The 25,013-nt window shown below is 37.3% G+C and overlaps 1 non-coding gene across 1 annotated transcript; it reads left to right on the top strand.

The window, feature by feature from the left end:
* Positions 1-18,630: 18,630 nt before the first annotated feature.
* LOC120078905 lies at positions 18,631-18,734 on the top strand. Its single transcript, XR_005482180.1, has one exon. It is a non-coding gene; the product is annotated as a small nucleolar RNA R71 (small nucleolar RNA).
* The last annotated feature ends 6,279 nt before the right edge of the window (positions 18,735-25,013 follow it).

Genomic DNA, 25,013 nt, shown 5'->3' with positions numbered 1-25,013 from the left:
TCATGGGTTCTATAGTTTGTAATTGTATTATATAAATAGTTTATTTATTTAGTAAAATTTGAGGTATTTTATTCAACATTTAGTACCATTAACCTACAAAACCAACAAACAAACATCTAAGATTATCTTTTGTAGCTTAAACATATATGTAGAGACATACAAGTGGATTATGGTTAAGTGATAACCAGAACGGTCTGTAGTAAATGGATAGGACTGGGTACCTTATCTTGGTGACACTACGAATACGACCCACTTTGTAGATGTTACAATTGTTGTAAAGTATTACAGACGATCTGATCCTGATCATTCATGTAGAGACATGTGAGCGAGAGTGTTCTACACTAAAGGGATTGTATAAGACTGGACCACGAAATGAACTCCTAGCTATGAAGGCGGTTCTTTGATTTGCATGGGTGAGAGTGGCCAGATCGCTAACTTAATAAGTCTACCATTTTGGGGATTCGTCTGATTGGGGAGCTGGAAACGTAGCTACATAAGATGAAATTCACTCCTTCCTCAACGTCGGGGTAAGTAAACAAATTTCTCCCTTAAGGGCTGATTTCGGGGGCTTGAACAATGTCACGTCACATCCTCACCTGCCCTGAGAGGGGTTTGATCATAGTTGGACCATGACTTATTGTTCATTAAAGGGATCAGTGATACTTAAGGAGTTAGATGTAACTACAAGGGCAAAACGATAATTTTGGCCTAGCTGTACTTACAAGCAATTTGTGAAGGATCATTGCACTGTTGACTGGTTATATCCAATGGACATAGAAATATATCTGTAGTGTGAAGAGTGCAACTATCGGTCTATAGTGGAATGATCGACAATTAATGGAAGTTGGATAATTTAATTAAAGAAGTTCAATTAATTATCCAAGTACCATTAGAGTTTCAAGCTATAGGTTCATAAGGTCCCCTTTGTAGCTCAATTGAGATTATTAAGAATTAATTTTGAATTAATTTAAATTGTTCAAATTAATCAACATGATTAATTATATGTGATATAATTAATTTAAATTAATTTTATGTGATATAATTAACATAATGTATTTGATACATTATAATATTAAGTTTTATTTAAGAGGAAATAAATATTTAAATTTGATTCAAGTATTATTTCTATGAATTTGATTAATATAAAAATTATGAGTTAAATTTAATAGAAATTTGATTCATATTAAATACTAGTGGTTTTATGAGAGAATAATAACCTTATGTTATATTTGATATAATACAAAATTAGATATATACATATGTTAATTGTTGATATATGTATGATTATATATATTGATGTTTTTTATTTGAAAATAAAATGGGACGGGAGTTATGTAACTCCCTCCACCCTCTCTCTCATTTAATTTCGTGAAAGTGGTTCACGATAGATTCAGTTTTTTGGAAGACGTTTTCTTTTCCTCTTTTTCTAGGTTATCTTCTTCACAAAAGTAAGTGACAGAGATCTATCCCAAAAAGAAGAAAAAGAAATTCTCTTCTTTCATCTAAAATAACTCTCACTCTCCCAAAATCATCAGAGCCCACACACTCCTGAGGATTCTCATATCCTATAGTGAACACAGAATGCTCTCTTTGGTATTGTCCATTTGAAGAAATTTCTGTATTTTGGAGATCGAGATTCAAAGAGAAGGGTAAGTGACCGGATCGAGAGGAATTTTTCGTGAAGAAGTGATTCTTCAAGAGGTTAGTAACCCAAAGAATGCATAATAAGGTTATGAATTTTATCATTCTGTGTAAATTAAAAATTGGGAAACGATCTTTGCTTCCATCTAGGATTTTTACAAACCTTCCTGTGGTATTAGAGCGACGTTTTTGGTTCTCAATTTTTAAATTTTTGGAATTAAAATTTGTTTATGGTGGGTACTGCATTTTTTTATGCATCCATATTGATGAATGTTGGTTGTGCAATTTATGGATGTTTTTATCAGGATTGGTCTATAGATTTACTGCTTTCTTTACAAATTGGTTTGTAAGGGTCCGGTGTTTTGGGCATATTTATGGAATCGAGTCAGTATTTGTTATGTCCTATGTCATTCGTGATTGTTCCGATGAAGTTCTAGAGAAAACGATACCCAAATTGGAGCAAAGATGGTGTAAATCGTTATTGTATAGTAGGCGACTATACAACAACATCATAACGATGTGCCCCAGTGTTGCGACGCTGCGAAGAGGTGAACATAGAATTTTTTTATAGCGTCACAACACTAGGGAACAATGTTGGGACGCTCCGAGACAGAAAATTCACGTGGTTCAGTCGCGATTCGACCGGTTCACGTGCATTTTATGGGTTCGAGCAGTTCGTGGCTTGACTCACCTATTTTGGTCTGGTTCAGTTGCTTATTTTATGTAATAATTAGTTTTCTAATTAATTAAATTAATATAAAAGTTATATTAATTTAATTAATTGTTTAGGAGTCCAATCCCGATCCATTTATTGCTATTTAAATTATGCATTTGATGTATGGTTTATATATATATATATATATATTTATATATCATAATGTATGCCATATAGAATATCCCACCATAGATTATGCATTTAATCATGTATCATAAGTATTATAAATTTATAATATGGTTGCATGATTTAATTTTATAGCCTGCTCATGCATCATATAATATAAATGTTATAATATATAATGCATGCATTAATGACATTATCATACATAATTTATATTATAATTGTTATAATATTTAATAAGCATATTTGGATGAATGTCATTATTAATTACTTTAATATATAAATGTTATGTATGTTGAGTAATGGAATGGAAATTACATAAAGCATGTCATTATTTTAGGTAATTTTATAATTGTTATAATTTTCCTAAGTATGGTTTTGAATGCAATGTATAGTTTTAATTTATTTCAAGATTTTATAATTTCTATGGTGACATGAAATTAGAAATTAAAATCAACAATAAAAAATTGCATGCAAACTTAGGTTAAAATTATTTTTAAATAGCTTAAAATATGATTCACATAGACCTAAGTTCACAATATTTCTAATATGATTAAAAAATAGTTTAATCTTTTTAATCAGTTTAATAGGATTAAATTATTTTTTAATAAAAGATTAAAGTTATAGCAAATGTATATATAAGGGACATTTGTTTAAGGCCAATTCTGTCTAGGTTGGGTTATTTAAGCGGATGGAAACGGAACACCCCTACCTGGGAACTGACTTGGAAAGTGAATTGGATAGATTGGCTACAAGCATGCAATTGTTGATTAAAAGTTTATTAAAATGTTTAATAAATATTAATCAAAATCATTTAACTATCCAAAGTAAATGTTATTTTTGGGCAAAATTAAACAATCACTTAGTAAAAATAAGTAGCCGTATTTTTTCTAAGTTAAGTTAACCCTAGGTAAAATACTCAGTGGGAGGAAAATGGGTATACGATACTTCATTGTTCTTTTCACGTTTCTCCTCATAGTTCACACTGTGAGACCTATACTTGGCCTTGAGGCACCTTTGCTTGTGTCCCCCTACGGATGGTGTTTGTATAGGTCAATTCTGGAAATAGTGTTTATAGTAAGTGGAAGCAGGACGTGTGTCAACACATACCACGGTCTCTCTTATTAGTTTGTAGTAAATTTTCATGCTCGGCCTCGAGGTACCTTTTTTTGTGCCCTTCTCGGATGGCATTTGCATGACTCTTTACTCAAACTCCATATATGGATAAAGTTGTTTTAGTTTTTTCCCCAATTGATTTTTTTCTTATGGTTGGCTCATCGAGACGGGACTTTAAGATCTAAAATGAGGAGTTACACTTAAAGAAAATGTTAAGCTAGTTAACAATTTATAGACCGAATACTGGTGACTAATAAATACAAGAACAAATAGTTGTTTTGTTTATTGGTTGAGATGGTCTCATTTTAGTGAAAGGGTACATGTCACTCTATGGTGACTTATACCTTGCCTCACTGAAACATCATTGCAAGATAGATGTCACATAGGGTGCATTAAATTATTTTGCTAAATTTGATTGGTTTTTCCAAAATGGATAATGCATGGATTACTAATATAAATAAATTGCATATTTCAACAATATTATCAATATGACTTATCGTCGTCGACAAATTAACCAGCGATAATTACATCACATGAAAAAATACAATCAATATAGTTCTGATCATCGATAACTTACGATTTATCCTGGTGGAGGAATGTCCTCCAGTCCCAACTCCAAATGCCACTCGAAACGTTCAGGAGGCATACAAACGCTAGGTACAGGCAAATGAAAAGGCCCAAGTATATATCTTGGCAAGTTTTTCCGAGGTCTTGACCAAGAAGCATGAGCCCATGCTCACTGTCCGTGAGATTATGAAGTTTCTGAGAGGAATGTTCGGACAACCTTTGCTCAGCCTAAGCATAACGCTTTTAAATTCATCTTCAATACCCGTATGCAAGAGAGGACCTCTATTCGAGAACACGTTCTGAACATTATGGTCCACTTTAATGTGGCGGAGATGAATGGGTCCGTTATTAATGAGGTCAGTCAGGTTAGCTTCATCCTGAAAACTTTACCTGAAACTTTACATAAAAGTTTCCTACAATTCCGTAGCAATGCTGTTATGAATAGGATTGACTACAACCTGACCACCTTGCTTAACGAGCTACAGAATTTCTAATCCTTGATGAAAGTCAAGGAAGAGAAGGGTGAGGCAAATGTTGCCTCATCCTCCAAAAAGTTCTACAGAGATTCAACCTCTGGAACTAAGTTTGTGCCTTCCTTTTCCGACACCAAAAAGTGGAAGAAGAATAAAGGTGGAAAGGGGAAGGCTAACCCACCAGTTGATGCCCAAATGGGCAAGAAGGCCAAGGCTACAAAGGAAATATATTTTCATTGCAACCATGAGGGACATTAGAGAAGGAATTGTCCCAAATATTTGGCAGAAAAGAAGAAAGCCAAACAAGGTAAATACATTTTGCTTGTATTGGAGACTAGTTTAGTGGATAATGATGATTCGACCTGGATAATAAATCAGGCGTCACTAACCACATTTGTTCTTCATTTTAGGGAATTGATTCCTGGCAGCAGCCGACACCTGGTGAGATGACGATGAGTATAGGAACTGGGCACGTTGTCTCTGCGAGGGCAATGGGAGGACTCCGGCTTACTTTACAGAAAATTTATATTTTGTTAGAAAATGCATATGTAGTTTCTGACTTAATGAGGAACTTAATTTCTGTAAAGTGTCTTATTGAACAAAATTATACTTTATCTTTTTTTTTTTTTTTTTTTTTTTTTTTTTTTGTAAATAAAGTGTTTATTTATAAAAATGGTATTAATATTTGTTCTACTAAACTGGAGGATAATCTATATGTGCTAAGATCGTTAGCAACTAAAGCTCTCCTAAATATTTAAAATTGCGGTAACTCAGAATAAAAGACAGAAAATTTCTCCTAAAGCAAATGTCTATCTTTGGAACCTAAGATTATGACACATGAATCTCAATAGGATTGAGAGACTGGTTAAGAATGGACTTCCAACTGAGTTTGAAAAAAATTCTTTATCTATATGTGAGTCATGCCTTGAAGAAAAAATGACTAAAAGATCTTTTACTGGAAAGGTCACAGAACAAAAAAACCCTCAGAGCTTGTACATTCAGACCTCTATGGTTCGATGAATGTTAAGGAAAGAGGAGGGTTTGAATATTTCATCACTTTTACTGATGATTATTCTAGATATGGGTATGTTTATTTAATGCAACATAAGTCTGAAGCCCTTGAAAAGTTCAAGGAGTACAAGGCTGAAGTTGAAAATACATTAAATAAAACAATGAAAACATTTCAATTAATCGAGGTGGAGAGTATACAGAATGAAATTCCAAGACTATTTGATAGAACATGGAATTGTATCTCAATTCTCAACAGCTGGTACACCTCAATATAATGGTGTATCAGAAAGGAGAAATTGAACCTTATTGGATATGGTTCGGTCTATGATGAGTTATGCTTCCTTACCTGACTCATTTTGGGGATATGCAATACAAACTGCAACTTATATTTTGAACTGCGTTCCATCCAAGAGTGTTACTCGAACACCTTTGGAATTATGAAATGGTTGTAAAGGTAGTTTACACCATTTTAGGATATGGGTTGCCCATCACATGTACTTGAGGAAAATCCTAAGAAATTGGAACCTCATTCAAAATTGTGCCTATTTGTAGATTACCCCAAAGGAATGAGAGGTAGTTACTTCTATGATCATAAAGATAATAAAGTGTTTGTGTCAACAAATACTACATTTTAGAAGAGGACCACATAAGGGAGCATAAGCCTTGTAGTAAGATAGTGTTAAGTGAACTTTCTAGTGAAACTACTAAACCTTCAACAAGAGTTGTTGAAGTTGGTTCATCTAGTAGGTCGCATCTACCTCAGACATTGAGGGATCCTCGACATAATGGGAGGATTGCGAACCCGCCTATTCGTTATATGAGTTTNACATTGAGGGATCCTCGACATAATGGGAGGATTGCGAACCCGCCTATTCGTTATATGAGTTTAACAGAAACTCTTGCTATCGTAGTGAACGGTGATGTTGAGGATCCATTTTCTTACAAGAAGGCAATGGAAGATGTTGAAAAAGATGAGTGGATCAAAGCTATGGATATCGAAATGGAGTCTATGTACTTCAGTTCAGTTTGGGATCTTGTAGATCAATCTGATGAGGTAAAACCTATGGTTACTAATGAATCTACAAGAGAAAACGGGGTGCTAATGGGAAGGTGCAAACCTTTTAGGCTAGACTTGTGGCAAAAGATTATACCCAAGTTAAGGGAGTTGACTATGAGGAGACTTTCTCATATGTTGCCATGTTGAAGTCTATCCCTGGATACTCCTGTCCATTGCCTCATATTATGACTATGAGATTTGGAAAATGGATGTCAAGATTGCTTTTCTGAATGACTATCTTGAGGAGACCATATATATGGAGCAACCTGAGGGATTCATAACCCAAGGTCAAAAGTAAAAGGTCTGCAAGCTTAATCAGTCGATTTATGGATTGAAATAAGTTTCTCGATCTTGGAATATAAGATTTGATACTGTGATTAAATCTTATGACTTTGATCATAATGTTTATGAGTCTTATGTTTATAAGAGAATCATTAACAGTTTAGTAGCTTTTCTTGTGTTGTATATAGACGATATCCTACTCATTGGGAATGATGTAGGTCTACTGGCTAAAATTAAAGATTGGCTAGCGACACAATTCCAAATGAAAGATTTTGGAGAGGTGCAATTTGTTCCAGACATTAAAAAATTTATGGATCGAAAGAATAAAACAATGGCCCTATCTCAGGCATCATACATTGACAAGATGCTTGTCAAGTTTTTGATGTAGAACTCTAAGAAAGGTTTTCTCCCTTCCAGGCATTGAGTTATTTTGTCTAAGGAACAATGTCCTGAGACACCTCAAGAGGTTGAGGAAATGAGACGGATCCCCTATACATTGGCTGTTTGTAGCCTGATGTATGCGATGTTATGTACTAGATCGGACATCTGCTATGCAGTGGGGATAGTCAATAGATATCAGTCTAATCCAGGATTTGATCGCTAGACCGTTGTTAAAAATATCTTCAAGTATCTTCAGAGAACGAGTGACTACATGCTCGTGTTATTGGGTTTTATGTCCTAAAACTCGTGGTTTGTAAACAAGTAAACTTATTCTGTTATCAATAAGGATGTTATTGAGGTTTATTCAATAAAGTTGTTATTGAATGTATAAATTACTCATTTCATTTTAGAAAGAACCTAAATCCAATAAACTAAGATCCATGGCTATTACATGAGTACTTTATGTGAAGACATAAGAGTGAATCAAGTTGAATAGATAGCCAAAATGGTCTATAGTATACGGATAAGGTTGGGTACCTTATTCTGGAGACTTATTGGATGCGACTGACTTTGTATTTAGTACAAACGATGTGATCCTAAATCGTTCATGTGGAGACATGCGAGTGGGGGTGTCTTATACAAAGAGTTTGTATAAGACTAGACCAAGAAATAAGTCACTCTTACCTTATAACATTATTTGCTGTTTAAGACTGATTATTTCAAAGTGATGACCTAGGTAACTTGACCTTAATCATGAGTTAACTATGAATCCCTGTTTATTTGGGATTATCCTTAGATTTACATGGGTTAAAGTTGGCCCAACAATGTCGGCTGAATAAGCCTCCCATTTTAGGAGTAAGACTGGGTAGATAGTTGGGAACATAGGATGCAAAACAGAATTCACTCCTACCCGCTTTTAAGGATAGTAGAAAGATTGTTCTCTTAAGTGTTGATTTCGAGTCTCGAACAAGGGGTCCGACCCTCTCATTGGCCTGAGAAGGACTCGGTTTGGTGATTGAATCACAAACTAATTGCTCATTAAAGGATCAATGGGACTTAAGGAACAAGATGTAATCTCGGGGGTAAAACAACTTTTGACCCAGAACAATCTGTGAAAGGTTGACTTACTAATCATGGTTATATCGAGTGGACAGAAATATATCTACAGTGAGGGGAGTACAACTATTAGGCTTTAGTGGAATGACAGGGTAGTTAACGAATGTTGATTAATTCGGTTAAAACATTTAGCCAATTAATCTCGAATCGTTGAAGCCTATGGTTTGCAGGTCCATTAGGTCCCCCTACTAGCTCACAAACGGATCAAAACTTAGAACAACGTAATGAGAAAATTTGAAATGTTCATATTCGAATTAGGGAAATTATTAATTATATGTGATATAATTAAACATTTAATTATCAAATTAAACAAAATTGGAGAATTGAAGAATATTTAAATATGATTTAAATATTAATTATATGAATAAAGATTCATATTTGGTATAGGTATTTTATTAATTTAATATTTGATATTATATTAAATTAATTTAATTAATTAAAAATTAATTTTAGGATTAATAATTTGTCCATTTTATTTCTGAAATTAGATTTAAAAAATTATTATTTTTTATTTAAATCCAATTTTAATTTTGTAAATTGGATTTCAAGATTGAAAAATTGATTTTAATTAAAAATAATTAATATTAAAAAATGGAAAATTAAGGGTTAGTGAATTTTTCCCACTTAACCCACAATGTAACACCTAAATTCCACTTTTGTAAAATATGTTTGGTGTCAATTTGTTGAGCAATTAGATTGCATGACTAAGCTGATCGAAACCACAAGCTTTTAGCTGGATTTGACATGCAATTTTTGAAAATTTGCTAAGATTTTGAATGAAGAAGGTGTTCTTCAACTTTTGGTTACTAAAGAAAAAATTTCTCCTTTTTCCCAAAAAATTCAACTCGTTTTGGTTTCCACAATCCAAAATGAGGTCCTAAAGAATAGTAGGGAAGATCAAGTGGTAGTTTACAACTTGTTAAAGAGTAGAATTCAAGCTGGATTTGAAGGATTGAAGAGTTCTTCAAAGGTAATCTCAACAACCCCATTTCTTAGTTATGAACATGCTTGCTTGGTTCTAAAATTGATAGAATTAGAGTGCTTAAAATCCTAATTGCTTCCGCATATTGAATGTTAACACCAACAACTGGTATCAGAGCATGATTTAAGCATTCAATTCATGTTAACTTTAGCTTGGTGGGTTTTTTCATAAGTTGTATGAAAGTGGGTGCTGATATGGATAATTTCAATTTTGGCATTAGATTTCTCTCCAATTCAGAAGTAATTTTTGTAATTGACTATCTGTTTATGGGCCTTAATGTGTGCTTAAGTGTCTATAAATTTATTAGAGTCAATAGAGTTGTAATTAGGTTGTAATTGAAGAAAGAAGGAAGCAAGCTCAGCAGCAGAAAAAAGTTTTTTGAAGTTATTACCTTGCAGCATTGCAACGTTGTTCATCATACAGCCCAGACCTAGTTTATGACCCATTGACCCGTCTTGTGAGCTTCGCATCTTATGAAGTTTGAATCGTCTTGTGAGCTTCAAACATCCTGTGCACTTCAGCCATCCTGTGAAAACTCCAGTCGTCTCGTGAAGTTCGAGCCATCTCGTGAGCTTCAGACGTCTTCTGCACTCCAACCATCCCATGAAACTCCAACCGTCCCGTGAAGTTTTTTTCGTCTCGTAAAGTTGCGTTTCAGTCGTCTTGTGAAGCTCCAGCCATCTCCTGACTCATCAGATCGCGTGCGCCAGCTGCTCCATCCGATCGCCCGCTCAGCTGAAAATGGCTCAGTCGGTCCAGATGGTATGGACCAGTCCGGTTCGACTGGTTTGACCAGTTTTGATCGATTTTTGTCGGTTTTTGAAGTCTTGGAGCTGGTTCAAGGGTTTTTCAAGCAGTTTGTGCAGTCTTGTAGTGGTTTAAAGTTGTTTACCAATTATTATTGTAATAATTTAGGTTGTTCACTTACTTAGAATGCAAACTAGTCCATATTAGTGTGTGTTTAATTATTTATGCATTATGAATGTATGTTATAATTAAATAAATCTTGTATGTGCATATAGTATGCCATGTAGATTTAAAATCCCACCATAGGAAGCATGTACCATGCATTGAAAGTATGTTATAAATGGTTATAATATATAATATGCATGTGTTAGGGTTTCATGTTTTAATATAAAGTGTAATATTAAATTTTGAAATGCTTGATGAATGTTATGGATTGAAAGTATGCCTATATTTTATAAAGTGTTATAAAATGAATTAGATATTTAAAATCCATAACAAAGATAAGATGTATGCCCACCTAGGATTAACAAATAACAACCTGTTTTAATAGTTAAAATAGTTTGTTATCTTGTAAAATTTTGGTTACAAACTCACGTGGGCTAAAATCTCGTCTAAGGCTGGAGGTACTTAAGTTGACGGTTTACGAAACAACTGTTACCTGGGGATTTTAGCCGGTTCTTGAGTGTTGTTAACCCGATTTTATGAGCATGCGTGAGCGATGCGAGGTAATAAAATGGTTTATCACTTAGATGTCGTAGGTTAAATCCAAATATAAACATTACACTTGGATAATCACCTAAACTTAGGTTATTTATTATCCAAAATATACCTAAGTAAATATTTACCAAAAACAAATAGAACACTTCAGTAGAAGATTAATAATGTATACGATATGTTATTTTTAGCTCTCCCGTGAGATTCATGCTCGATTTTGTGTCACTTTGGGAGTGACATCCATTCAGAAGTGTTTGTATGGGTCAATAGTAAGGTGAATAGGGAAAGTAGTTCATAGTAAGTGGGTGGAGGATGTGTGTCAATATATCCTACGGTCTCTTCCATTAGTTTGGACTGTGAGATTCCTATGTTGCGCCTACTTGCACCTACTTGTCATTTTTAGGCAACATAAGCTAGTCGTTTTTTCGGCGGCTATCCCCTCGGACGGTTGTAACATAGGATTTGGAACAACTCAAACTCCAGAAATGGATAGGATTTCTTAGGTCCATTCCTAACCTTGAATATTCAATTCAGAAGCATCGTTGGGGTCAATATCTGAGATTTGAAGATTGAGGGTTACATTTACCAGAGTTACTAAGAGTTAGTAAATTCTTGACCAAAAATGGTAACTAAATAACTATAGGAATAAGAGTTATTTTGGAATTAGTATTTAGTCAAGAATATCTTGCTTAAGTGAATGAATATTTGACTGTCCCTCGGTAGCATCTATTTTGACTCACTAAAGTATCGTTGCAAATAAAAAATGAAATTTAGGTACATTATTACTTTTGCTAAAATTTGATTGGTTTCAAAAGCAATTTACTGATTAGAATTTTTTTATTTTTTCAGCATGTCGAATTCTTCTAAATGAATCGCTTTCAATAGATTTAACGATATTAATTTTTTAACATGGAAATCAAATATAAACGCAATACTAGCATATGATGATTTAAAATTTGTTTTAACAGAGGAATGTCCTCTATCTCCCAACTCATCTGCAAACCAAAGAGTTTGGAACTCATATGATAGATGGATTAAGGCAAATGAAAAGGCTTGAATCTATATCTTAGCAAATATTTCTAATATACTAGCTAAGAAATTCGAGAACATGATTTTTGCTAAAGAAATCATAGATTTGTTACAGACATTGTTTGGGCAATTTGTCAACAACGATTTTCTCGAAGAAATTTATAACCATGACATAAAGGATAAAGCTTCTGTTAATGAACATGTTCTGAACATGTTAGAAGTAATAAACACGAATGTCATAGATGAGAAAACTGAGAAAGAACAACAAAGTAAACATGATTTACTTGTCATTGAAACATGCTTAGTGGAAAATGATAAATTAACATGGATATTAGATTCAGGTGCCGTTAATCATATTTTCATTTTTGCTTAGGAAACTAGTTCCTAGAGGTAGCTTACAGAAGGTTAAACAACCTTTAAGGTAGAGATCGAAGTGAAGGAATTCTTGTACAAGAGTATCTATGAGCGGAAGTGAATCTTTCCAATTCATTGTGACATAATTTCCACATATACATTCACACATACAAATATGCATTAACAACACTAAATTACTGACATGCTAAAAAGATAAATGACAAGAGAATGAGTAAATATACCAGTTGAAGACTTTCTTCAGCAAGACTCACTCTCTCCGCGAACGAACACCTTTTGCTTTTGCTAGACCAGCAAGCAAACGTTCAGCCCCTTCAATCGTCTACCACGAACGGCTTCGCATGAACACCAGGAAATGGGGACGACACCACCACTTGGAGCCCTCAGTATTCTTAGAGTGAGAATCCAAAGGGTGGGCTTTGTTTGAATTTGGTAGAGGTGAGAAGGAAAGGCTATCGTGTACAAAAGATCAAGTAAGTGGGAGAAGTGAAGGACTATTGTAGAGTCGGGTGCTTGATCGTTTAGGCGAGGTACACGATCGTGTAGGAAAAGCTAAGTGATCGTCTATACGATCGTTTAGACAAGCTCAGGCACTAAGCGATCGTCTAGGAAATAGTAAGTGATTGTTTAGAGAAAAGGTCCACGGATGAATGCGATCGTTTAGGAAGTCAAATCTATCGTATAGGCTCTGAAAATACTAAGCGATGGATAACAACACGTCGTGATGTAATTATGCGAACCTTATGCAAAAATGAAAAACCATTTTCATTTTATTATTCAGTTACAAAACCGAATTAAACTTCCCACTTTCACACGATTTCGGAGAAAACGTCGAGCAATTATCTCATAATTGTCCAATTAATAAAATAATAAATATAATCATATTATATTCATAACCTATAGTTTTATATCATTGTTTCGGTTCTATCGTGATTCAAGTTGGGTGTGTATTGTATAAAATAAATTGGGAAAACAAGTTCTAAGTATAAGTGATGCGTTGATGCTTTGATGCGTTAGTAATTGTCACGCGTTGGTGCATTAAAGATGTATGCAACAGAACGCACGACACTCCTATTATTGACGTTCAAGTTTTCCTAAATCAGACCCAAGTATAAATCTAATTTAGGTTCCTGGTAAGTCCAGGGTCGAACTCAGGGATTCAGTTAAACAAATGCAGACCTTGCGTTGTAGCTATTGTAGGGGTTTTCCTAAATATATGAGAAAAATGTGTTATTTACATTAAGTGTTGTGCCTTTGCAAGAAGATACAAAAGAGTTGAGTAGTGATTAAATGGATCATGCGAAAATGGAGTTTAATGTAAGTGGTATGCATTGGTCTAAGATGAATGTATATAAACCAGAATGTGATGTGGATGAGATGGGATGATTTGCTTATCTTTTGTTTATGCGTTAGACTTTATTCAACACTTCTCAATGCAAATAACATACAAAACCTATCTCTAGGATGCATACGTTAAACACAGAATGCAATAGACACCAATAAGTCTATCTCTAGATGTACTAGGCGTCCTACTTGATGCGGCTTAGTTATTCTCTCGAACAATCTAAGTTAAAGATGCTTTTACCAATTGATCAAGTTGGCTTAAACGTTGAAATGAAGTTTTGCATAAAGTATAAATGCATTCAACATAAACAAGAAATAAACAATGGGAAAATGTGATAGATCAAATATATGAATTTTATAAAGAAGAAAATTGTCTTTACAAAAGCAATATTCAATCAAATGCAATGAAAGTGATAAATGAGATGAAAGAAACTGAGTCAAGCCGCAGAGTACAATCTCTTGTATCTCTTTGGCTCGCTCAATTATGTTGTGTACAATCACTTGTATAGGAGTTGGACGAAGTGTCTTTCTCAAGCTTGGCTTCCTCCACTCCCTGACTGGCATTGGTGGTGGTTCTCAACCCTTCTGATCGTCTTGGCACCACAACATAGCTTAAACTACGACTACGCTAATTACAGAGAGTGAGAGTCTTGATAAATTTCTATGTACTGTCTTCTAATTGTCTGCGAACTCTGGAGGGACTTCATCTATTTATAGGCGTTGGTCATGTCCACTTGGTGAATGGGCAGCATTAAAGTCCATGCCCTTGTCAGCATTAAAGTCCATGCCCTGGTCAGCCGCCTGACTCTTGGAAGCTTTTCAGACGCCGCCTGCTGCAGATGCCCATATTGCAAGTGGTGATGTGACATAATCAGCCTGAATCAATGTATCTTCTTTGCGTTGAATTCCCTCCGACGCATGGCCCACGCATTAGAGCTTTCCCTGTGGCACTTCTTGATTATGCGTTAGCTTTTTGTAAAGATCCTGCAATACAATGCGTTAGAGCCGCAATATTTAGTAATAAAACTTCTTTTGCATGAGTTTGCTAATGTTTGAATAATTCCATGCGTTTCTACTAAAAATGGGGAGAATTTATCATTAAAAACCTTAGTTGTTCCAACTTAAGAGCAAAAATAACTTATATTTCTACAAGTTATCACCACCCCAAAATTTGAACAATGCTTGTCCTCAAGCATTCCAAAATAATTCTTTGTTATCTCCTTTGTCTTAAGTGTGCAGAGTTCACCTCTCATCATATTTAGTCATAAGCTCGAGACAAGAATTTGGAAAATGTAACGCAGAATGACTCTTTTCTAAAAGGACTAATGTTTAGTTTCAGATACAGCAGATCTTTTATCAACAACTCCTTTCATTTCTCAAAACATTCTCGTTTTTTTTTCTAAACCAACAATGCGTTAGATGCTCTTTTTAAGATAAATGTCGGATAAAAAGAAAAAAAAATTATGAATTCACTTACCCATACGTTGTTCCAGGTACCCCACTTCGTTTTGGCTTGCCCACACAGGTGTCATGCGAGCATCCAACTACGGGTGAGAACCCTTCACAACTAAACTCATATCTAATATTCATGCGTTTCAAGATATAATTTCTTCAGACTAGATAGAGGAGTTCTATAAGACGCGTTGGTCTAGAAAACTTAACTTCATTGTGGCTTGCCCCCATGGGTGTCATGTGAGCATCCAACTACGGTTAAGTGCCTATTCCAACTTAACTCATGCCATTTTGAGGTTTTTCTTTTGAAGTAATGACAGAAGAGTTGTGTTTAACATTTTTCTTATTTTGTTTCCTTTTCTTTATGATGTACTCGTTTGATGCGTCTTAACTCGGATTTCCTTCATCCCCAAATTTGGAGATGAGCTATACTCATCCCAAATTTGGAGACGAGCTAAATCCTCATTGCTAAAAGAGAAACAAAATTTCAAAAAGGCTTTAAGAGTCCGAAAGGATTTGAGACTTAAAGCTTTCACGCGTTAGAAAGAAAACAATAGTCTTTTTACATAAGTTCAGGCTTTGTTGATTTTCCTAACGCCTACTCTATACTTATAGATTTCATATTGTTGATATCATTGAGGTCAGGCAAAGTACAAGACTTAGAAAATATCTAAAAAACAAAAATAAAATATGCTAGGGTCAAACGCAAGGAACAAAATGATAGGAATTTCTCATTCATTTTCATAGATTCACATGAAACAAACAAAAAAGTTAAGCAAGTACAAAAGAACATCACTAAATCAAAATACAAAAATAACCCAACACCCTATTGTGCTGGCACGTCATCTCTGCGTTCTTCTTCAAGATCTTCATCCATAAAGCGCAAGGGGTTTCTAAGATGAGCAGGCAATGGAGGCAGAGCAAACATTCCAACCAAGACCTGGTTGATGTACTGTGTTGTATAAACGAATTGGTCTTGCATCTGTCTTGTTTGCTGCCTTAGGTAGTCTCTTAGAACCCGGTTCTGTTGCTGAAGTCCTTCGATGGACGCGGCCAATGGTCTGAGCTGATCACTGAAAAAAGTTTTCAACTCTTCTAAGTCAGCACTGCATTGAGGTGGTGTTGGTTCTTCACTTCTTCCAACTGGGTCTTCAAAATTTGCTGCGTTGCTCGATCCTAACCTAGTTGGTTCAAATATTGTTGGAGGAGGCACAAAATTGGGAATTGGACTTATTGAGGGCGAAGGAAGGGAATAAGGGATGTCTTGATCTGTGTTAGTAGGTTCTTGATACGTTTGATCAAGATTTCCTTCTAGTGGGGCCATTGGCGAGTCATGGAGAGTAAGGTTGAGGATTGGCTGCACTTCTTCATCCGTATGATCAAGCTATGTTTCATAATCTTCATGTTCTGAAGCTTCATCGCTGTGTTCAACAATCTGGACATGTCTTCTTTTGGGGGCGCGCTTTGATGATCGAGGTTTGGTTGCCACTTCTTTGGTAGGTAAGGCAGGTTGATGTGGCGAACCACGAAGTAAATGGCTTACTAACTTGGTATCTATCAAACCATCGATCTCTTCATGATCATCCCCTAGAGGGATGCCCCTGCGTTTACATAGTGCACAGATCAGCCATGGGAAGTAGAGTTATCCTCGTGGTTTAGTCTTGATGGCCTTGGTCTGATCCCTTATTATTCTTCCAACGTCTAAAGGGATGCACTGCATGATGCAATAGGTAGCCAGGATGTGTTCCTTTGACAGTGTTTCATCATGCGTTGTAGGCATGATGCTTCTTTTGATCAGATAGTACCATAGATTCGCGTTTGGGGTTAAGTTCCTGGAAGCTAGCATCTTTGCTCCATTTCTAGATTTTTTCCACTTGCTTCCAGGTCTGGCTACCGTTAACTTATCTTCCAGTTGGCTTGCTGTTGGCTGCTCTAAGATGCGATTACCTTTAGCGTCCGGATTACTATCGATGTTGAACACTTCGTAGATCTTGTCGGCTGAGAAATGCACTAATACCTCATCAACGAAGGCTGTGTTCTTCTCCATGTCAAATTTGCTGCTATAGAACATGCGGACGAGGTTAGGCCAAATCCGTGTGTGCCCAATGCAGAACTGATTCCAGCCCATTGCATTTATTGTTTCTGTTATGTATATTGGCAGTGCGTGGCGCTCGGGAAAGAATCCTTTTTCTACAAGTATGTCACTGAATTGACGCTTTCTTCCCGAGGTTTTCTTAGGTAACGCGTCGGTTACCTTGCGTTTTTCTGCCACGTGTTCTTTGGCTTCCCTTGCTAACTCTCTCAATTCATTCTCCAATTCCCTTTGGAGAGCTGTCTTCTTTCGCCCTTGCCTCGCGGGCTGTCAGTCTTTTAATTCCTTCTTTAGTTCGTCGTACCTTGAGCAACTCCCATGCGTTACATTCTATAAGTGGAATGTTGATATACAATTGCCTCAAGGGCTCAAGAAAGAGCTTGAATTTTTGTTCATCATTCTTCTTCATCAGACGTTTAGGGAATGGTGCGTTCAGCAGCACCACAGGTTCTCCCGCGTTAGACGTACTGGGTTCTGAATGGCTTGTGGTCTCAGGCATTCTTTCTTCTTGATCCATTGAACGTGTGATGCGTTCTTTTGAAGGACTGCTGTTTCTTGGATTCATTCTTCTTTCTTCTAGAGCTTTTCCACTTTGCAACGTAACCGCGTGACATTTCTCCTTCCCATTGTTGTACCCAGGTGTTTCAGTATTGCTAGGTAGAACTCCAGGCTGCCTGCTCTTCAATTCGCTCGCTATCTGCCCTTCCTGTATTTCCAGGTTTCTGATAGACGACGCCTGGCTTTTCAGTAACGCATCATTTTGGCCTATGTACTCCTTCAATAGGTTCTCAAGCATAGATCCTGAACTCGACGCCCGTCCTCCTCTATTGAAGGGTTGTTGGTGATGCTGATGAATTTGTTGAAATGTAGGCGACGGTCCATTCCTTTGCTGTTGGTTCGTCCCTGGGTGGTGCTTCTGATGATTTCCTCCTGTCCAAGAAAAATTTGGATGGTTTCTCTATCCAGGATTATATAATTGGAAAATGGGTTGTTTTAATGAAACATACTGACTGAGGATTCTGTGGGCAATCCGCATAGATGTGACGGTCTCCACAGCCCACACAGCTAACCATGGGCTGCCCGAACGCTTCTACCTGATTCACCTTCTGCTGATTTGATGCGTTTCCTAGCGTTGTGTTCTGCAAAAGGCTGGTCATCGTAGCCACTTGTGCAGAAAGTGTGGCTATTGCGTTGGAATCAATAGAATTAATGTTCTGAGATCTCTTCTTCCAGTCAGCTCTTCCATCATACGTATCGTCCACCCATTCCATGTTGTGTTTAGCAATGCGGTCTAATATATCTTTAGCTTAAGTGTAAGATTTGTCCATAAGTCCACCAGCCGCTGCTGCATCTGCTGCCATCTACGATGCTCTATTCAATCTTCCGTAAAATGTCTCCATTTGGATAGTTAGTGGTAGTCCATGGTTCGGAAAATTCTTGACCAAACCCTTAAAACGCTCCCATGCGGCGCTTAAGGTTTCAACTTCCTCTTGTTCAAAGTTCATAATCTCTCGATGCCTCCTCACGTTGGTGGTAGGTGGGAAGTATTTTTGCATAAATTTTTCTACCAACTTCTCCCAGGTGGTGATTTCACCAGGCTTCAGTGAGCTTACCCATTGTTTTGCGTCATCACGCAAAGAATAGGGGAACACCTCTAAGGCTGTCTCTTATACACATCTAGATGTGTATAAGAGACAGGCTTCAGTGAGCTTACCCATTGTTTTGCGTCATCACGCAAAGAATAGGGGAACAAAGACAACCTGGTCGCCTCTGGGGTGATTCCAGGAATCACAAATGAATTACACGTTTCCAGGAAACACTTCATGTGGGCGTGAGGATCTTCACCACGACCACCCCCAAATTGTCCAGTAGTTTGGAGCATTTGGAGCATTACAGATTTCATCTCAAACCTCGTCCCATCTGGCGTTAGGTATATGATTCCTGGAGAGAGATCATACAGTACAGGGGATGCGTACTCCCTCATGGGACGCGTGCTGCTATTCGCCATTAGGATTGGATTTTGTGTAGCATGGGCTAGTTGCTGAGCTAGTTGCTGATTTTCCTGTTCTTCCGCCATTGCTCGTTGCCTGTTCTGTTGTTTGAGAAATTGCTGCCTCAACCTTCGACAATGATTAGATCAGTTTCTACGTCGGAAGGTCCTTTCAATCTCGGGGTCGTATATGAGTTCAGAAGTGCTCTCCCTTCTCATAAATATTCACAAGCTTAGGCTTAGCTTGTAATATTCCCTTGACCGAAGTGTTCCTACAACAGATACAGACAAAATTTCTGGTTAGTTTTGTTTCTGAATCCCCGGCAACGGCGTCAAAAACTTGTTCGTTGCTATCGTGATTTGAGCTGGGAGTGTATTGTATAAAATAAATTGGAAAAACAAGTTCTAAGTATAAGTGATGCGTTGATGCTTTGATGCGTTAGTAATTATAACGTGTTGGTGCGTTAAAAATGTATGCAACAGAACGCACGACACTCCTATTATTGACGTTCAAGTTTTACTAAACCAGACCCAAGTATAAATCTAATTTAGGTTCCTGGTAAGTCCAGGGTCAAACTCAGGGATTCAGTTAAACAAACGCAGACCTTGAGGTTATGTTAAACGCATTAAAGTTCCCAGCTCCCAAATCAGATGAATCCCCAAAGTGGTAGGTTTGAGTCGGCGACTTGGCCACTCGCACCCATGCAAATCAAATGACCGCCTTCAATGGCAGGAGTTCCCAACTCACTCAGGATTGAGGTTATGTTACCTATGGTCATTCTAATGAAGTGAAGTCTTTGTCATGAATGGTGTTATATAACGAGACATTAACACTTCGTGGTCAGGTCTTATACAAACTCTTTTGTATAGGATGCCCCGCTCGCACATCCCCACATGAATAATCTGAAGGAAATAGGAAACGAGATTTCCGTGAGTAGCAGAAGCAAGACCATTCCAAATTACAATCATAAATCAATAAATCATTTACAGTCGACTTCAATACAAGTGGTTATACAATTTACAAAGAAATTACAGCATGATACAATAAATGTACAGAGTGAGAAACTGTACTAACAATGACAAAAGCATCTCTACGCTCTGATGCGCACTCTAATATGTCACAGCAACCACGAGCGCTCGATCTACACGACCACAATACTGCATGAACACTTTGCGCTCGTCCTCAACGATATCCTCGGTCACGAACTCCTCCGTAGCACCAGGAACGACCTCCAAAAAACCTCAACGGTGTTGAGTTGAGTCTGACACCACAACAAGGCGACTTTGGTATTTTTGGTGTGAGAATCCAGAAGGTGGGCTCTGTTCGGACTTGGTGTAAGGCAGACGAACGGAGGAAAGATAAATCGTGTACATGACTGGGCAAGTGGGAGAAGTCGGAGACCTATCGTATAGGTCGATGCCCAATCGTTTAGATAAAATTATGCAGTCGTCTAACAAAAGCTATGCGATCGTTTAACTCTATCGTTTAGCTCGGTCGATTCTAAAGATCGTTTACCTTAGGCCAGTGATCATCTAGCAAAGCTATGAGATCGTTTAGTAAACACTGCATGATCGTTTAGCTAGCATCTACACGATCGTTTACCTAGCTCAGCCGTCGTTTAGTAAATCTGTATTTACTTGACGACTTCCGTGAGTTTCTTTTCGGCGGAGAGAAAACTCAAATTCTATTCAAATTTTTGTTAAAACTTTTGTAAAAACTCTTTTTCAAAATAGGAAACCGATTTCCTTTTAAACTCACGGTTACCATGATCAATAACCACCCACTACTTTGGTTATTTAAAAGAAAAAGTATTAATTATCTAATAATTAATATTATTATAAACATAAATGATAACCAACTTATCATACTATATTGATAATCTATAGTTTTAATATTTCATCTCATGAAACATATAAACCATAGTTCTTTTCCTATTCTATGGTACTTAATATAAATCTCATTTACATCAATCCTTCACTAGATGTATCTCATACATCATACCGATTGTATCACATATAATTAAAATACCTCTTGTCAATTTGAACATTTCAAATCAACAACAAGAAGTGATCCTTCAACATGAATCCAAGCTACCAAGGGGACCTCATGGACCTGTAGATCCGAAGCTCCAACAATACGTGAATAACTGACTAAACTCTTTAGTCACGGGATCCACCATCCGTTAACTACCAGGCACTCCACTAAAGACTGACAGCTGAACTCTCCTCACTACAGACATATTATGTGTCCATCTTAACCAATCAGTAGTGTGACAACCCTTCACCTGTCTCTTATACATACATAGATGTGTATAAGAGACAGCCACTAAAGACTGACAGCTGAACTCTCCTCACTACAGACATATTATGTGTCCATCTTAACCAATCAGTAGTGTGACAACCCTTCACAGATCGCTCGTAAGTACAGCTGAGCCAATAACCGTTATGCCCTTATAGTTACATCTGTCTCCTTAAGTATCACTGATCACTCTAATGAACATAAATCATAGTCCTACTATGACTTAGTCTTCTCTTCCAAAGAAAAGTTGTGGCCACTATGTTCAAGCCCCGGAATCAGCCCTTAAGAGAGCAATCTCTCTACTTATCCCTGCTTTGGGAAAGGAGTGAATTCCATATTGTGGATTGAGTTCCCAACTCCCAGATCAGACAAGTCCCCAAAAAGGTAGGCATGTTGAGTTGGCAATCTGGCCACTCTCACCCATACTAATCAAAGGATCGCCCTCAAAGGTAGGATTTCACAAAACACTCAAGATTGAGGTCGTGTCACCTATGGTCATTTAGGTGAGATGCAAGTCTCTAATATAAACAGCGTTATATAAAGAGTCTAGTCATCTCATGGTCCAGGTCTTATACAAACTCTTTGTATAGGACACCCCCGCTCCACGTCTCCACACGAATGGTCAGGATCAACCATCTGTAGTAGTTTACAATACTTGCAAACCTCTACAAAGCGGGCCGTATCCGTAGTCTCACCAGGATCAGGTATCCCACCTTAATTCTTATACTATAGACCGATTTAGCTTATCACTTAAGGCATGATCCACTTGTATATCACATATACATGCTTAATTTCACATAAGATAACCAAGGAGCTTTGTTTATTGGATATGAGTAAATGCCAGAATTAAATAACTCTTATTTTATTCATTGAACAATGTGTTTACAAAACAACGAGACTTTGGGATAATTAGGACACCAATCCCAACAATCTCCCACTTGTCCTAATGACTCGGGAGACTAATGTACAATACAATATAAAAATGTACAATATACAATAAACTAGGGCATACTCCAATATCATATCCCACTTGCCCTAGACAAGATGTCGCATATCCTGCAGACCCAGACTCTCCAGGTGACCCTCGAACCTTTTAGCCGTGAGGGCCTTTGTAAAAGGATCAGCAACATTGTGCTCCGATGCGATATGCTCGACTATCACAACACCACGACGTACAATCTCCCTGATCAGGTGATATTTCCGTTCTATGTGCTTACCTCGATGATGACTCCGAGGCTCCTTCGAACTTACCATAGCCCCACTGTTATCACAATACAGTATGATCGACAAATCCATATTTGGAACAACTTCCAAATCTGTAAGGAACTTCCTCAGCCAAATAGCCTCTTTAGCTGCTTCACAAGCTTCTACGTATTCGGCTTCCATAGTGGAGTTCGCGATACATTCTTGCTTGATTGTTCGCCAAACTACAGCCCCTCAATTCAAAGTAAACACTGACCTCGATGTCGATTTGCAAGAATCTCAATGGGTCTGAAAGTCAGAGTCCGTGTATCCTGTAAGGATCAGATCCTTATCTCCATACACAAGCATGTAGTCCCTCATTCTTCTAAGATACTTGAGGATCGTCTTGATTGCCGTTTAGTGATCAAATCCTGGATTGGACTGATACCGACTGACAATCCCTACTGCATAGGAAATGTCTGGTCTGGTACACAACATTGCATACATCAAGCTTCCTACAGCAGAAGCATAGGGAATCCGTCTCATCTCTTCAACCTCCTAAGGTGTCTTAGGACATTGATCCTTAGATAGAACGATGCCATGCCTGAAAGGTAACAAACCCCTCTTGAAATCCTGCATCATGTACCTGATCAACATTTGATCAATGTATGATGCCTGAGACAGGGCTAATCGTTTGTTCTTGCGATCCCGAATGATCTGGATCCCTAAAACATATTGTGCCTCACCCAAATCTTTCATTTGGAACTGGGTAGCTAGCTAACTCTTAATGTCAATCAGATATCCTACATCATTCCCAATGAGTAGGATATCATCCACATACAGTATCAGGAAAGCTACTGAGCTGTTGATGATCTTCTTGTAAACACAAGGCTCATCAACATTCTGGTCAAAGCCAAGCGACTTGACAGCAGTGTCAAATCTGATGTTCCAAGATCGAGATGCTTGTTTTAGTCCATAAATGGATCTATTAAGCTTACAAACTCTTTGATCTTGATCTGGAACTACGAACCCCTCTGGTTGAGTCATATAGATGGTCTCCTCAGGATTACCATTCAGAAAGGCAGTCTTGACATCCATTTGCCATATTCCATAATCGTAAAATGTGGCTATGGACAGGAGAATCCGAATAGACTTAAGCATGACAATAGGTGAGAAAGTTTCCTCATAGTCAACTCCCTCAACCTGGGTATAACCCTTTGCCACGAGCCTAGCCTTAAATGTTTGCACCTTTCCATCTACACCTCTCTTTCGCTTATAGATCCACTTACACCCAATAGATCTTACCCCATCAGGTGGATCAACAGCTCCCAGACATTGTTCTCACTTGGATCATAGAAGTATCCTCCTCTCGTTTCCTTGGGGTAACCCACAAAGAGGCAAACCTTCGAACGCGGTTCCAACTTCTTTAGGTTAGTCACCAATACATGTGTCGGACAACCCCAAATTCTGAAGTGGCATAAACTACCTTTATGGCCTCTTCATAACCCAATAGGTGTTTCAGAAACACTTTTCAAGGGAACGTTGTTCAGGATATAACATGCAGTCTGCACTGCATAACCCCAAAATGAGTCTAGAAGATGAGCATAACTCATCATAGATTGAACCATGTCCAACAAGGACTTGTTTCTCCTTTCTGATACACCATTCTGCTGAGGTGTACCAGGGGCCGAGAGTTAGGACACAATCCCATGTTCTATCATATAGTTCTGGAATTGGAGGTCCATATACTCTCCATCACGATCTGATCGTAGTGTTTTATCTTCTTACCTAACAAGTTTTCAACTTCGGCCTTATACTCCTTGAACTTGTCAAGAGCTTCAGACTTACGTTGCATTAGGAAGAGATACCCAAACCTTGAATAATCATCTATGAAAGAGATGACATATTCATACCCACCTCGAGCTCTAACATTCATCGGACCATAGAGGTTTGAATGTACAAGCTCCAAGGCTTCCTTGGCTCTATAACCTTTTCTAATAAAAGGTCGTTTGGTCATCTTGCCTTGAAGGCATGATTCACATACCAACAAGGAGTTTTCTTCTAAACTCTTTAGAAGTCCACTTTTCACCAACTTCTCAATCCTATTGAGGTTGATGTGACCTAACCTTAGATGCCAAAGATGGGCATTTTCCTTTAGAGAAACCTTTGGTCTTTTAGTTGTTGTTGCCATACTGAACATTTCAGTGTTAAACAAGGCTTTTATGACTAACAACCTTAGTACATATAAGTTATTTTCCATTGAACCATAACCAATCTCCATTCCATTCTTGAAAATAAACACTTTATTCTCAGAAAAGGAGACAGTAT

The sequence above is a fragment of the Benincasa hispida genome, chromosome 5 (assembly GCF_009727055.1).
Source record: "Benincasa hispida cultivar B227 chromosome 5, ASM972705v1, whole genome shotgun sequence".
NCBI lineage: Eukaryota > Viridiplantae > Streptophyta > Magnoliopsida > Cucurbitales > Cucurbitaceae > Benincasa > Benincasa hispida.
This window is presented reverse-complemented; position numbering and strand designations above follow the sequence as displayed.